Source organism: Tamandua tetradactyla, chromosome 8 (genome assembly GCF_023851605.1).
Source record: "Tamandua tetradactyla isolate mTamTet1 chromosome 8, mTamTet1.pri, whole genome shotgun sequence".
In the NCBI taxonomy this organism is placed as follows: Eukaryota; Metazoa; Chordata; class Mammalia; order Pilosa; family Myrmecophagidae; genus Tamandua; species Tamandua tetradactyla.
Window position 1 is genome coordinate 91,151,343 of NC_135334.1, and position 11,498 is coordinate 91,162,840.

Here is an 11,498-nt window from a genome sequence, read left to right on the forward strand (position 1 = left end):
CACTGCTGAGTGCCCAATCTGCCAGCAGCAGAGACCCACACTCAGCCCCCGATATGGCACCATTCCCCGAGATGACCAGCCAGCTACATGATGGCAGGTTGATTATATTGGACCACTCCCTTCATGGAAGGGGCAGCGATTTGTTCTAACTGGAATAGACACCTACTCTGGATATGGGTTTGCTTTCCTTGCATGCAGTGCTTCTGCCAAAACTACCATCCGTGGGCTTACAGAATGCCTTATCCATCGTCATGGTATTCCACATAGCATTGCTTCAGATCAAGGAACACACTTCACAGCAAATGAGGTGCCGGAATGGGCACATGCTCATGGAATTCTCTGGTCTTACCATGTTCGCCATCATCCAGAAGCAGCTGGATTGATAGAACGGTGGAATGGCCTTTTGAAAACTCAATTACAGTGCCAACTAGGTGGCAAAAATTTGAAAAGCTGGGGTAATGTTCTCCAGGAAGCTGTGTATGCTCTGAATCAGTGTCCACTGTATGGTGCTGTTTCTCCCATAGCCAGGATCCATGGGTCCAGGAACCAAGGGATGGAAATGGGTGTGGTACTACTCACTATTACCCCTAATGATCCACTAGGAAAATTTTTGATTCCTGGCCCTGCTACCCTGAGTTCTGCTGGTCTACAGGTTTTAGTTCCAAAATGGGGTGTGCTTCCTCCAGGAGAAAAAACAATGATACCACTGAACTGGAAGTTAAGATTGCCACCTGATCACTTTGGGCTACTTATGCCTCTGGATCAACAAGCCAAGAAGGGGATTACATTATTGTCTGGGGTAATTGACCCTGACTATCAGAAAGAAGTAGGACTGCAACTACATAATGGAGTTAAAGAAGAGTTTTCTTGGAATACAGGAGATTGCCTAGGGTATCTATTAGTAATACCATGCCCTGTGATTAAAATCGCTGGAAAACTGCAACAACACAATCCAGGCAGGACCACTAATGGCTCTGAAACTTCAGGAATGAAGGTTTGGGTCACCCCACCAGGCAAAGAACCACGGCCAGCTGAAGTGCTTGCTGAGGGTAAAGGGAACGTGGAATGGGTAGTGGAAGAAGGTAGTGATAAATATGAACTTTGACCACATGATCAATTACAGAAACGAGGACTGTAATGCTGTCTTGTTCATGTTATACTATTTAAGTTGTAAGATATCAAGTTTAAGAATGAATGTTGCCCAAGGATTTGCACCCTATTCTGGAGAGATTTAATGTGTTTCCAGTTATATGCAGGACAGTTGAGTATTGTCAGGTAAAAGAAAAAAAATGTGTGCTTATTTGTTTTCATTTGGAAATTATGTATGGTTTAAGGTGATATATATATAGGTGCCAAGTTGACAAGGGGTGGACTGTCATGGTTAGGGACGTGTCAACTTGGCCAAGTTGTGGTACCTGTTTATCTGATTGGGCAAGTGCTGGCCTGTCTGTTGCAATGAAGACATTTCATAGGATTAGGTCATGATCACGTCAGCTGCATCCACAGCTGATTCCATTTGTGATCAGCCAAAGGCGAGCGTTTTCTACAGTTAGTGATGCTAAATCTAATCACGGGAAGCCTTTTAAGGAGGACTCAGAGGACTCAGAGGAAACAGGTTCCATTCCTGCTTCCACTGGTGAGCCTCTCCTGTGGAGTTCATCCAGACCCTCCATCGGAGTCGTCCGCTTCACAGCCTGCCCTGTGGATTTTGGACTCTGCGTTCCTGCAGTCACGTGAGACACTTTTATAGATTTTATATTTGCAAGTGTTTCCTGTTGATTCTGTTTCTCTAGAGAACCCTAACTAATACAATTATTTTACCATTCAGTCCTCACACTTAAAAGATCTCTCTTCTTTTTTTACTCTCCCTTCTCAGAAAAAGAAGACCCTTTCCCCTTCTTCCTTCCAAGTTAGAGAATTAGTATTTGTTTGCTGTATGGAAAACAATCTGATTAAATTGTTGTATATCTGAATGTTGAATGACTTGCCAGAGCTTACTGTATTGTTATTAATATGAGGCTCTAAGTTTAAGACATTTTGACATAGAAAAAAAAATCACTTCAGGTATTGTGAGCACAGGCAAGGCGGCTTTCTTAGAGTTACTCAAAGCTACGTCTAAGATTGTCAGGTCTTCCAGCCAGGAAGGAAGCATCCGAAAAGGAAAAGCAAAAACACCACCAAGACAGGCAGACTTTGTTTGTGGCTTTTGTCAGGCCATTCCTCTGACACAGCCTTGCTCCCCATTGTCTCTTCCTCAGCACCTGAATATAATGAGAAGAAAGAAAAGAGGAAGAGGAGGAGGAAGAAATGATCCAATATATGTAATTTCCCTGTTCTAAAACTTTTGCTGGATCACCATCACAGAGGATTAAGTTTTGGTCTTCTCAAGATAGTATTTAAGGTATTTCTTGCCATATAGCTTTGCTTCTTTCCTCTCAGCTTTTTACTCCCTATTTCTCAATTTCTAGCAAAATTCTCTAAATATATCGTGTTTTTAAAACACTTCTTGTCACGATGTTCCCTCTTCCTGAGGAACCACTTTTGCTTGTCTGTTCTGCCTCTCCGAATGGCTTCGCCTCCATCCTCTGAGTCGCATAGTCATGGATTTAGACCTCTGACCTCTCCCTGTTTCACACTTTTCTTCCCTGTTTTCATTTTGCCCTTTCATTTTGTTCTGGGCATGTCCACAAATGGATGCATCTCCTAAACATGAAGGACTCAACTCAAAAGGTCATTTTCTTCCTGAAACACTTTCTAGAAATGGAATTTCCTCACTCTCCCTCATTCTTACAATGGGGAAACATTTTTAAAAATATTTATATGCCTTTCTTTTTTGATTTTATGTCCATGGCCTTCTTCATCTGTCAGTTGCCATGCCTGTGGACATGGGGTTGTTCAGAAGGGCAGATTGCAAGGAGGATTCGGAATCGCACAGAAGGAAAAGAAAGAGGAAGGAAGGAAGAAAGTTAATTTTCTATATTTATAAAACAGAATTTTACATAAATATGTGTCTTGCAAGTCAGATTTTTCAAGATTGTAGAGAAAGATGATTTTTTTTTAATGTTGTCTTCTTATTTTGCATGCCCGGTTCTGCCCATTTGAACATATTTCCTACTCCATCCTCATGATTAGGTCATGAGATCATTTCGTTTTATGTTGTTTTGCTTTGCACCTGACAAAATTTTAAGTTCCATATTATTCCAGATCTATCTCACTAGCATATACTCATTTCATAGTTATAAACATTAAAGAAGAAAATATATCACATCAAATATCCACCTTTATTATCTAGTAGTGGTGGATTTCTAACAATTTCCTCAAAGCCTTTTTTGTTGTTATTGCTAATTATTTTTTAAATAAACTTATTTTAAAACAGTTTTAGACCTATAGAAAATGTGTGACGATAGTACAGAGAGTCCCACATACTCTGCACCAAGTTTCCCTTATTATTACAACTTACATTAGTACAGTACATTTATTACAATTAATGGATGAATATTGGTACATTATTACTAACTAAAGTCCATACCTTACTCAGATTTCCTTCATTTTCAACCTAATGATCTTTTTCAGGTTGAGGATTCCTAGCAGGATATCATATTACATTTATCACCATGTTACCTCTTGGCTGCAACAGTTTCTCAGATTTTCCTTGGTTTTAATGACTTGGACAGTTCTGAGGAGTTCTGGTCAGGTGTTTCAGGGAATGGTCTTCACTGAGGATTCGTATGATGTTTTGCTCATTATTACACTGGAGTTACATGAATTTGGTGAAAAGACCGCAGAGGTAAAGTGCCATTCTCATCACTCCATATCGAGGTGCATACTAACAACTAGACTTATCAGTGATCACCTGGCCAGGGTCGTGTTCATCAGCCTCCTCCAGTGTCAAGTTACCTTTATCCCTAACTCCCCTTTCCACACTTCATTCTTTGGAAAGATGTTATTATGTGCAGAGCATACCTAAGGAGGAGAGGCAAATGCTCCACATTCTGGAGAGGGGAGTATCTATATAAATTATTTGAAATTCTTCTGCATGGGAGATTTGTCCATCCTTTTCCCATTTATTTAAATATGAACACATGCATTTTTATTTTATGCTTTGAGTTATATTTGAATTATACTTCATTTATTTTACTTTGCTTATTTTGCACACATTGGTCCAACTTTGGCCATTTGGAGCTTTTTCAAGTGAACTTCTATGTCCCTTTTTCATAACTCCATCAGTGTGTGTGTTTTATCATTTCCTTAATTTCTGATTCTATAAGATGCTCCAGGCTCATCTTGCATATTTTCTGCCTTGATTCCTAGAATAATCCACTTCTTTTATTTGAGAATGGTATTAGAAACCATTATAATGGGTGCTAGGTATGCTCACTGTTACTGGGGCATTATTGCTTTGAGGCTCCCAAAGCTGACAATGCAAAGAGTTATATATTTATATACTAACCTGTGCATATATATAAATATTTTTGTATGTAACCTCAGTATCTATATTAAGCCAAACATGAGTTCACATTGATGTCTCTAACCCTAGCAATTACCACATTGGTACATTCTAGCCTCTTGCTCTTGCTTATCTGTAACCACCTACTCCAATAGTGAAAAATCTGGTTTCCATCATCTGACATCCACTTATTTAATTGTTCAATTCCAGTATATGGTTATAGTACTTTCAAAATTGCTAACCTCCACCACCATGGGAAATAATTTTATCAACTGGAGTTTAGTTCTTATGTGCAGTTTCTTTGCCTTTAGTCTTATAGCTTCTACTCATTTCCAGAGTTACTTAGGCCAGTACCTTTCTCCCTCCACCTCCACCATTGTCGATAAGGTTGTTTCATACATTTGTAAAATTTTGCCACATATACTAGGATCCCCTGAACTCCAAAATGATCATTTAATTTGAATATATTAAGGTTCACTCTTTTTACTACAAAGTTCTGTGGGTTTTGACAAATGCAAAGTATAATATACCCACCATTACCATAGCATTCAGAATAGTTGCACTGTCCTAAAAAAATCCCCTGTGCTTCATCTATTCAACCCTCCCTCTCTCTCCCTGAACCCCTGGCAAACACTGACTTTTATTATAATCTGTTTAGGAATGTCATATAATTGGGATAGCATTTTATGTGATTCGATCTTATCTCTGGTTGTCTTAGCATATCAATTATACTTCTTTAAAAAAAATATTTAATGGATCCCTGGACTTTCCAATATACATTTTTTTTTTACTAATTTTAGTTCACATTAAATGCTTCACTTGTGATGCAGATAACTTTTAATAGAATATTCCAATTCCTCCCTCCCTTCCCTTATGATATTGCTGTTATTCATTTCATTTTTCCATATGCTATAATCACCCAATATATTATTACTATTATTACTTTAAAACACAGTTATCTGGTTATTTCTAAATTCTGAGATGCTGTGCTTTTTGTGCATAATCTGGCCATTCCCTGGAACTTCAGTATCTGTGTGACACTTGAGACTCAGAGCTAAAGTTCTGCAGCTATGAAAACCAGCACTATCCCCATATAGCAACTGTAAAAAAAAAACTGAAAAAGAGATCAGATTTCAATTAGAGATATGAATGAAGCGAATCTGGTTAGGACTAAAGTAAATCAGACTGAAGGGTAAAGAATGAGCATGTTTTATAACTTCCACTTCTGTGTGAAACCAAAAATAGAGATGTTTATTTGGTGCAAAATTTATATTTTCTGTAGCACACTATCTAATTTAACTTGTATAATCAGTTTCTTCACACAAACACTATAGTTACATGGAATCTTGAATAAGTAATGAGACCTTGTTGGTTGGTACAGGTTGGTGTGATGCCCCAATATATCCTAGAATAATTTGGGCAAAGAATAAAAAAGTATTTGCAAAGCCCTTTGAGGGACTGGGGAAAACAAGTGGAAATATTAAACTTTCCCACCTGGGAAATTCTTGAGACTCAGGCAATGGAGACTACCAATTTAATAGGCCAAGCCCTCAATCTTGGGGCTTGGCCTTATGAAACTTGTTCCTGTAAAATAGATGGTAATTCTACTTACAATTGTGCCTCAGAATCACCTCCAGAGAACCTCTTTTGTTGCTCAGATGTGGCCTCTTTCTCTAAGCCAACTCAGCAGGATGCCCTCCCCACTATGTGGGACATGACTCCCAGGGGTTTAAATCTCCCTGGCTATGTAGGACATGAATCCGAGGGTGTATATCTCTCCTGCTTATATAGGACATGACTTCCAGGGATGACTCGACATCATGGGCTTGAGAAAGTCTTCTTGACCAAAAGAGCAAAGAGAAATGAAACAAAATAAAGTTTCAGTGGCTAAGAGATTTCAAACAGAGTTGAGAGGTTATCCTGGAGGCTATTCTTATGCATTATATAGATACCCCTTTTTAGTTTTCAGTGTATTAGTATAGGTAGAAGGAAATACATGAAACTGCTGAACTGTTTGAAAGCTGCTGGAAGGAGAGATACCAGAGCTAGAATGGCTTTTAAAAAGGGGAATTTAATACATTACAAATTTACAGTTCTAATCCTATGAAAATGTCCAAATTAAGGCATCCAGGACAATATATGTTAATTCAAGAAAGGCTGATGCATCTGGAACACTTCTGTCAGTTGGGAAGGCATACTGGTCCCTTGTTCCTGAGCTCCATTACTTTCAGCCTCTGTTCCTGTGGGGGTTCCTCACTTTGCTTCTCCAGGGCTGGCTTTCATCTCTTGTCTTTTCTTGGCTCCCTCCAGGTTCTGACTTGCTTAACATCTCAAGCTGATGTCTTCTGGGCTCCAAGTATCTCCAAACATCCATTTCTCTGTTCTCTAAGTATCGATATCTGTGTCAGCTCTGCTCTGAAATTTCTGTTGGCTCTGTCATTTCTGTAGGCTGTCACTCTGTTTGCTCTGAGGTTTCTGTCATTTCTGGCTCTCTCTAAAAGGAATCTTCTTTTAAAGGATTCCAGTAAACTAATCAAGACCCACCTGGAATGGGTGGGGTCACATCTCCATCTGATCAAAGGTCATACCCACAATTGGGTGTGCCACATCTCCATGGGGAGAATCTAATCAAAAGTTTCCACTTACAATATTGGATCAGGATTAAAAGAAAGAGTTTTTTCTACAAGACTGAATCAGGATTAAACATGGCTTTTCTGGGGTACATAATACTTTCAAACTGGTACAAACTATAATCCAGTAGCCTTGATTCTTGAAGATGATTGTGTAACTATGTAGTTTTTACAGTGTGATCATGTGGTTGTGAAAATTTTTTGGCTGATACTCCCTTTATCCAGTATATGGACAGATAAGTAAAAAAATAAGAACAAAAATAAATAAATAGTCAGAGGGATATGGAGTATGGGATGCTTAGGTATTCTTTTTTATATTTATTCTTACTTTTATTTTTTGTAGTAATGAGACTGTTCAAAAATTGATTGTGGTGATGAATGCACAACTATATGATGATCCTGTGAACCACTGATTGTACACCGTGGATGATTATATGGTATGTGAATATATCTCAACAAAACTGCATGAAAATGAGAACACATCAAAAAAAGATTTGCTGTGTAAAGAAAGTAGATTTTTGGTGTTAATTTACAAACAAGAGGATTAAAATAAATATCATAAAAAGTTCCTACTCTCAGAATTTGCCATAGCTTTCTTTCCATATTATCACCTGTTCTACTCTTACATCCTATATGCAATAGAATCTTCATATAAATTCCTCATTTAGCTATTTCTTATCATTGGAATTGTTAATAATAAAAAACAAAAGCATTCAATAAATGCTATATCTGAATTTTATTTTTTTAAATATCTCTTAGATCAATCAAAATTAATGAAAGTTAAAGATTTTATTTTACTTCCTTTATTCCTTCTCTGATACCCTTCCTTTCTTTATGTAGATCTGAATTTCTGACTTCTATCATAGTCCTTCTACCTGAAGAACTTCTTTTAACATTTCTTGTGAGAAAGATCTATTGGTAATGAATTCCTTCAGTTTTTGTTTGTCAGTGAATGCCTTTATTTTTCCTTCACTTTTAAAGGACAACTTCACAGGATATTGAATTCTAGATTGGTAGGATTTTTTTTTCCTTCAACACTTTAGTTTCTTTGCTGCACTCTCTTCTTGCTTACTTGGTTTCTGCTGAGATGACCACTGTAATTCTTATCCTTGTTCCTCTACAGATAAGGGATTTTTAAAACCCGCTCTGGCTTATTTCAAGATTTTCACTCTCTCTTTTGTTCTGTTCAGTTTGAATATTATATGCTAGGTGCAGATCTTTTGGGGTTTGAATATTATATGCTAGGTGTAGATCTTTTTGGTATTTATTACACCTAATGTTCTCTGAGATTCCTAGGTCTGTGGTTTTGGACCTGTCATTAAGTTTGGAAAATACTTGGCTATTATTACTTCAAATATTCACTCCACTCCATTTTTTATTTATTCTCCTCTTAGTATTCTAATTATGCGTATGTTACACCTTTTGAAATTGTCACACAGTTGTAAATATTCTGTCCTAGTGATTTTTTCATTTATTTTCCTCTTTTTATTTTAGTTTTGGGAATTTTTTCTCATCTATCTGCAAACTCACTGACTCTTTCCTTGGCCCTCTCCAGGCTACCAAGGGGCTCACCAAAGAAATTCTTCATTTCTGTTACAGTGTTTTTGATTTTTAGCATTTTTAAAAGTTTTCTCAGAATTCCCATCACCCTGCTTACATTGCCTAACTATTCTTGTATGCTGTCTACTTTTTCCATTAGAGCACTTACCATGTTGATCATGGTTATTTTAAATGTCCTATCTGCTAATTCCAACATCTATGCCATAGTTGAGTCTAGTTTTACGGCTTGCTTTTTTTCTTGCTTTTAAAGATGCCTTGCAAATTTTTGTTGAAAGCCAGACATGCATTTTTGGGTAGTAGGAAATATGGTAAATAAAATTCAATCAGGCTAGGATTTCGGCTATGTTTAATGTTTGCTGTAATTGTAAGTCCCAGCTGCTTTGAATTCCTCTAGTGTGCTTATTTTTGTTTCTCCTATTGTTTCCAAACTTCCTTAAGTACTCTTCCTCAGAAAGAGTCTGCATCTTATAGTTCTTTCAGTTTCAACCACCATTATTATGCCAGAAACCTGTTTATGTGGTGGGAGGGGATGTGTTCTATAATTTTAGGTTTAAATCTCAGTCTTTTAGTAGGCCTCTGTTTCTGGGCTATGACTTTAAAAAGAGTTAATTGTTGTAGCTATTTCCTCCCCACCCCCTCACCCTTAGGTAGAAACAAGAAGGCTATAGGGGACTAGCACGAGGAATGTCCTTCCCACAGGTAGGATAAGGCTTTGGTATAGTCTTTTTCTCCTGGAAAATAGTCTTTTGTATTGGAGAATTCTTTGGGCATACTTCACAAAGATTACTTTTCCTTCCTTTTGCCAGAACCACCAGAGAACTTTTCTCTTACCTTCACCAGGAAAACATGGTGGGCTCCCTAGAGGTAAAACCTACGAAAGAGTAGACTGTCCCCTAAGACTGTGGGTAGTGAGTCTAATTTCTCACTCTTATACTAGTCCATATTCAGCCTACAGCAATTCATCAAAATTAAGTGATCCTGTCAGGTTCTAGCTCTACAACTTCTGCTCTGGATAAATAGATCTCAACTGTGACTCTCTAGATTCGTTTCCAGACTTGGGAATATTTGTTCGTCATGCAACCTCAGTTCTGATAGGTTTAAGAAAAGTCATTGGGACTTTGGCTTCTGATCAACAAAGAAGAGAGTGTAAGATGCTACAGAATGCCACAGCTCCACAGAATCTTTGAACAGCTAGCAAAAACTTGCAATACCTTCCTCACAACTCTAGGAAACAGTTAAAGGGTTGCAGTAACTGGGGAAGTAGTGAATAATGAAAATGCAGCTTTAAAAATGGTAGAAGAAGCTCATGGTACCCTTGCTGGTCCTTTTCCCACCCCTCTCTGGCACGTATGGAGCTAGCCTGCACTCCCGTTGTGGGTTCCTGTCCCTCTTCGGTAGGTAGCCGAGTAACTGCTACACACATACTGGGCTGTCTGCATGCTGGTGCCAGTGTATCAGCTGGCAACCTGAAAAACTGATCCAGAAAACTCGTCTCAGGCTCACCCTCTCAAAACTTGCCTTGAACACAGATGCAGCTTCAGACAGTTAAAGTAGTATAAGAAACAATTAAATCAAAGTAGCTTGGCATAAAAGATTACTGGCTTTAAGTCATACAATAGGACACTGAGTTGGGTTGGGGATGTCTATTCCAGAGGGAATAGAGGGGACATTCAAATTCCTGTAAATGGAGGAAGTTCTAAGTACACAAGCAAACACAAGCCCAGGACAAGATACAAGCTCAGAAAAGACAAAGAGAGCCCTGCACTTTATACTCAGGTTGATCTTCTTCATAGGAGGGCTGAACCCAGAATGAAAGCACCAGCTAACACAAAACTAACTTGCAAAGACTTTAAAAGTTTTTTCCTTTACAGTCTTTTGCTTCTGCCACACAAGGACATCTCTGTCATAGCTTAGCTAAATAAAAACTTAAGAAACAGATAACTCAGGGAAAAAAAGCCAAAGTTAATGCTATAAAATATTAAAATGTACAATATGCATCAAATAATTACAAGACAAACAAAGAAACAGTAATTGATGGTCCATGCAAGGGAACAAGATACAGATCCAGAGATCATCAATGAAGATGGACAGACTGAACATAACATACAACAGCTTAAAAAAAAAAGATCCTCAGTATGTTTAGGGAGATAAAGGCAAATGCAGAGAATGAAGTAAAGGATATCAGGAAAACAATAAAGGAACAATATGAGAATCTCAAATCTCAATACAGAGATATAAATTTTTAAAAGGAGCCAAACTGAAATACTGTAGTTGAAGACTATAATATTTGAGGTGCAAAATTCCCTAGAGGGTTTTAACAGCAGATTAGAGCTGGCAGAAGACAGAAACAGTCAACTCAAAGATAAAACAGTCAAAATGATTCAGGGTAAGGAGCAAAATAAAAAGAATTTAAAAACTGAATAGATCTTAAGAGATCTGGAAGCACAATCAAGCATACCAATATATGCACATGGTAATCCCAAAAGGAGAAGATAGACGGTAATAGGGCAGAAGGAATATTCAAAGAAATAATGGCAAAAAACTTTTCTGACATGAATGAATATGTACATTCAAAAAGCCCAACAAATCCAAAACAGAATAAACTCAAAGAGAACCACACCCAGACACAGAGTAGTCAAATAGTCAAATACCAAGGACAATACAAAATCTCTGAAGTCCGTAAGAGAAAAGTAATGTGCTATGTACAAGGGAGTCCCAATAAGATTAAGTTGCAATTTTTCATCATAAATCATGGCAGCTAGAAGGCAGTGTGATGGAATATTTGGTGCTAAAAGAAATTAATTGCCAACCAAGTATTTTATATTGGGTGAGATTATCTTTCATAAATGAGGATAAAATGA